This window comes from Nyctereutes procyonoides, unplaced genomic scaffold, assembly GCF_905146905.1.
Source record: "Nyctereutes procyonoides isolate TBG_1078 unplaced genomic scaffold, NYPRO_anot_genome, whole genome shotgun sequence".
NCBI lineage: Eukaryota > Metazoa > Chordata > Mammalia > Carnivora > Canidae > Nyctereutes > Nyctereutes procyonoides.
In genome coordinates this window covers 26,074,168-26,079,448 of record NW_026575036.1, presented here as the reverse complement: position 1 = coordinate 26,079,448, position 5,281 = coordinate 26,074,168, and the positions used below count along the sequence as shown (strand labels likewise).

At 41.9% G+C, this 5,281-nt stretch overlaps 1 pseudogene; it reads right to left on the bottom strand.

The window, feature by feature from the left end:
- Positions 1–2,000: 2,000 nt before the first annotated feature.
- Positions 2,001–3,852, bottom strand: LOC129505527 (glutamate dehydrogenase 1, mitochondrial-like; annotated as a pseudogene).
- Positions 3,853–5,281: the final 1,429 nt, after the last annotated feature.

Genomic DNA, 5,281 nt, shown 5'->3' with positions numbered 1-5,281 from the left:
GAATTCATTTATTAATTCTAGTATTTTTTGGGAAGGGGTGTCTTTTGGATTTTCTATATATAGTATCATGTCATCTGCAAATACTGAAAGTTTTACTTCTTTACCAATGTGGATGCTTTTTATTTCTTTTTGTTGTCTGTTGTGGCTAGGACTTCCAATGCTATGCTGAATATAAGTCATAAGAGTGGACATTCCCTGCAATCCAGTAAATGCACTTCTAGTATTTACCCCCAAAATACAAAACACTATTTCAAATGGCTACATGTACCCTTATGTTTATTGCATTATTTATAATTGCCAAAAACTATAGAAGCAGTCCAGTGTTTATCGATAGGTGAATGGGCAAAGAAAATGTGATAAATATATCACATCACATATATACTATTCAGCCACAAAAAAAGAAGGAAATCTTGCCATTTGCAACAACATGGGTGGAGCTAGAGAGTGCAAAGCTAAGCAAAATAAGTCAGTCAGAGAAAGACAAATACCACTTGATTTTACTCGTATGTGGAATTTAAGAAACAAAACAAAGGAGCAAAGGTGAGTGAGTGAGACGTGTGTATAATCCTCAAGACATTATTGTTACTATACAGACCAATATTCTTAAACTCACATGTTAAACTTTCAGTTGCTCTTAATTTATCCCTCTATTTCAATGTTTCCATTTAGGAACATATTCCCTCTATATAAGCAAATCCTTTCAGTATTTCTGTTGTGAAAATATGCCGGTGCTAAATGTACTTAGCTGCTGTTTCCCTGAAAATATTTCCCTTTCAATTTTTCCTGAAAAGGTAGAGTTTTAACAACTTTTTTTTATTACCAGGTTAAGTCATGAAGTTACAAAGTAGTTAGCAATTTCTGAAAGAGTATTGTTTTTTTTAAAAACTCTCATTCATTACATACCTAATGTCTAATATTTCATTGGTATACCACTGTTCAATAGGTCTTGGGCAAAAAAATTGTAAACACTCAATCCAATGTTTTAAGCTCTACTTTGTTATTTAAGCTTTGTGAATTTGGAGCCTCTAAAAAAAAAGGGAGATGGAATAAGGCAGGGCTGGAGACACTGGCAATGCTTAAGCTGTCAGCCAGACTCCAGACACCAAGACCAAATAGTTTTTTCCTGGGTTATTCTACTTGAATTATTGTTCAATGACTTAGTGCAATAGATCTTTAAAGAAATGAAAAATTAACATGATAGGGAGGTTATTGCATTATTTGGACTACATGTCATAATTATATTTAGCAAATTCAGATAGCCACAATAAAAATAGTCTCCAAATAGTTATGAAGATAATGATTATCCATCTGGATTTTTATTTTTGCTGTACAATAATACAGTATGGATGAACTACAAATGATATTATTTTATGTCATAAAATATGAGTTTTTCATTTATGTCTATAAGCACTTACTGCTTGAGTCAAGGTTAGGCTTTTTAAATGATTCAAGGCAATTTTATTACAGCGACATGTACTTCTATCATTCTAAAGGAATAAAATGCATATGAGAAACAGTTTTTATTTTTGTTTGTAATCTGTGAAATTGAGTTATTTTGCTGATATGAAATAACAATAACTAATTTTAGGACAATACTACCTTCTGAAAATGCCACACATCCACTTCTTAAATTGTATAAAATTTATAGTATATCCAATCTCAGACTTGGCTGGAGCAAAATTATGTAAATGACTGCTGAGCTGAAACAAAAGGTAACCAACATGTTGGGAACAGGCTATGGAGCAAGAAACCATATAGTTAGATGAAAAGACTTTTTATTTAAAGGCAAAATATCCAAAGTGGCCCTCTGGCACAGTCACTTCCACTTTCACACTCATCAACATGTATGTGATGACCCTTAATTTCTTTCTTCTTAAAAGGCTGATTTGGACGGTGTTATTGAGAATGATGTCCATAAAAGAAAAATCTTTCTGTGGTTATGTTTAGCTTGTGATAAGTCAAAGGTTAAGAGGATAGTGAAGAAATCAGCTATGATTCATTTATTTGAAGGTCAAACCAGCTTCACTGTACACATTGAAGACTTTCTCAGTGGTGCTGACACAGGCAGCTGTTCTCAGGTTCAATCTTAGGGTATACATTGTGGCTGTGTACATTATTTCCTTGGCAGAAAACTCTATAGTGTAAGCTAAACCAGAAAGTACACTGTCTTCCCTGGATATTGTTTTGGAACCCTGCTGTAGATACAATGGGAAAAGTTCGATGGTGTTTTATAAATTTTCTTTCTAAACTACCTTGAACAGACACGAGAAAGCAGTAGTTAGAATCTCTTTCATACTTGAAGATCAAACAGCCACAGATGATATGATTTATATTCTTTAGCCACTCAAAGTAAAATACTATCACTCCCTCAGCATTCAAGTGTAGATGAGGAATAACCATAATGTTCCTCTTCAGAAACAATGGAGTATTACTCAGCCATTAGAAACGACAAATACCCACCATTTGCTTCGACGTGGATGGAACTGGAGGGTATTATGCTGAGTGAAGTCAGTCAGTCAGAGAAGGACAAACATTATATGGTCTCATTCATCTGGGGAATATAAAAAATAGTGAAAGGGAATAAAGGGAAAAGGAGAGAAAATGAGTGGGAAATATCAGAGAGGGAGAAGGAACATGAGAGACTCCTAACTCTGGGAAATGAACAAGGAGTGGTGGAAAGGGAGGTGGGCGGGGGTAGGGGTGACTGGCACTGAGGGGGGCACTTGATGGGATGAGCCCTGGGTGTTATGCTATATGTTGGCAAACTGAACTCCAATTAAAAAAAAAAAAGAAAAATCTTATCAGTTTCTGGAGTTGTTAGCTTGTTCGCAGCTTCAGCAATAGTCTTGGCTTTGACTGGGTGCACTGGATTTGGTCACCTGCTTTTCTCATTGGCAACAGGAATGAATATTTTGCTCAAGGAAGTTGGCTTGCAGGATGCTTCTTTCCCAGGGCTTAGGCTTGGAGAAACTCAGGACTGACCCAGGTTGCAATCTGAATTCCACATGCTCCCATTAGATTCAGCAACACCAACACATTTAGCAAAATTACACTGTAAGTAGAGAGTCCAAAGCTGCCAAATCCCTAAAAAGCATATATTTTATCTCCAAACCCTGGTGTCGTTCCTGAAATGCTCATTAAACAGTCTTCATTAAGGAAGTTTTCAATACCATGCAAAACATTATTGCCAGTAACAGAGGGACATGGGTGGATGTGACCCAGATTTACCAGGATGGCAGGCATGTGTATTAATTTACATGCCCTATGGTGCTGGCATAGGTGTCAGCAATCTTAGACACCTCTTGGTCACATGTGTCCATGTCTGGGGAAGGCACATCAACGCCAGGACCAACACATTTAGCAAAAAGCGCCTTTTTGTCAGTTCCCTGATGATCCCCCTTGTGATCTTTTCCAATTCATTACTGGTGTGTTTTTTTGGTATAAATCTTAATATCAGCACTCGTACCCCCAAATGGCACATCAACCACAGCGCATTTAGATGTCACAAGGGAAGCCAAAACTTTTACTTACTTTACCTTCACATCTTTGCTGTAAAGGGAGCATGCAGTGTTGGCTGTGTTGGGCCCCGTAACCCCAGATGACCTCCCTGCCGCTGTTGTCACGTGAGACGGGGAAGCTCAGGCTCAGCACGTGGTTGCAGGACTTGAGGATTCGCAGGATGCCACGCCCCCCGCTCATCTTCTGCTCCTCACTCTCTTCGTTCTGGGCGTGTGCCACCAGCTTGTCCTCCAGGATGCTGGCCTCGTGGCGGAAGAAGCTTTCCACCACCTCGAGGATGGGGTTTCCTCCCAGAATACCACGCCGTCCTGCAGCAGCGGCATTTCCTCCCATCAGCACCCGCTCTTCCCCTCCCGCCTTCCCGGCAGTCTTCTCTCTCTCCTGACTGGGAGGAGTCAGCTGCGTCGCGCAATGCCCTCTGGGACCACCGGGCAGGACCAGCAGGCCCCGCGCGCCTGCTTCCGGACCACCGGAAGCTCAGGTCCGCTACTTCCGTGGGGCGCTGGGCGCAAGGTGCGGGGCGGCGGCGGAGCTCTCTCTCTACCATTGAGGTACGTTTTTCTTTCGTTGTGAGGTGCATTTTGCATTTATTTTCATCTGCATTTATTTTCTTTCATTTCCAGAATATCAACCCGTGCGTTGCCTTACGGCTGCCGTCATGTATGTTGGGAAGTTTTCAGTCTACTGGTTGTTCTTTTGAAGGCAGGCGAGCCCCTGCTTCTTTCCTAGGCCCCAACATGGAGGCCCTTGACCCCAGGCCCCTTCTTGCCCCACCCTTGGGTGGTTCCTGAGAGGAGAGGGTGTCTGCTTGCTTAAGGAATTTGCCCGGTACCACCCCGCTCCGAGCACACTCAGACCTGGACAGGGGGACGGGGACAGCACACTCTGCGGGACAGGGGGCTGTGCGCGGAGCTGGAGGTGGGCCTGAGGCTCTGTGCGCGGGGAATTCGAGGCCCCAGTTTGGAGTCCGAGTTACAGAGTGTGATGCCTGCAGGTGGGCAGATCAGCCAGACTGCAGGACCCCCCCCCCGTCCCCCACCTTGTGGAGAGTGACAGGTGGAAAGTGAAGTCCAGGCCAAGACCACAGCTCCCTGGGCTTAAAGGTGGTGCTATTTAAAGGTATTTGTCTTTTGCCTCCCTCAGTTTTTAACATTTTCTATATCTTTGGTTTTCAGTCGTTTATTAATGAGGTGTGGTTTCTTTTATTTTTTTTTTTAAGATTTTATTTATTTATTCATGAGAGAGACAGAGAGAGGCAGAGACACGGGCAGAGGGAGAAGCAGGCTCCCTGCGGAGAGCCCACCATGTGACTGCATCCGGGGTCTCCGGGATCACGCCCTGGACTGTAGGTGGCGCTAAACCGCCGAGCCACCCCGGCTGCCCTGGTTTCTTTTTGTATTTATCCGGCTGGAGCTGTTAAACATCTCTCATCTTCAAACCCACCATTATGCTTTGTGATGTGCAGGTTCTGGGATACAAACACTGTGGTTCGAGGGGGCATGTGATTTTATGCTGTATTTCACATTTTTTGTCTTTGTATTTCAGTGAGAATATTTTCTGTTGACCCCCCCCCCTTCTAGTTTATTGATTCTTCTGTTCCTAATGTGTTTAATTTTGGTTATTATGCTTTTCAATTTTAGCATTTATGTTTGATTCTAATTCATAGATTCCAGTTCTCTGGAGAGATTCTCCATTTTGCCATCCCTATTTTCTTGAACACATTTATCAAAGTCACTTTAAAATGTATGTCTAAAGAGTTCAC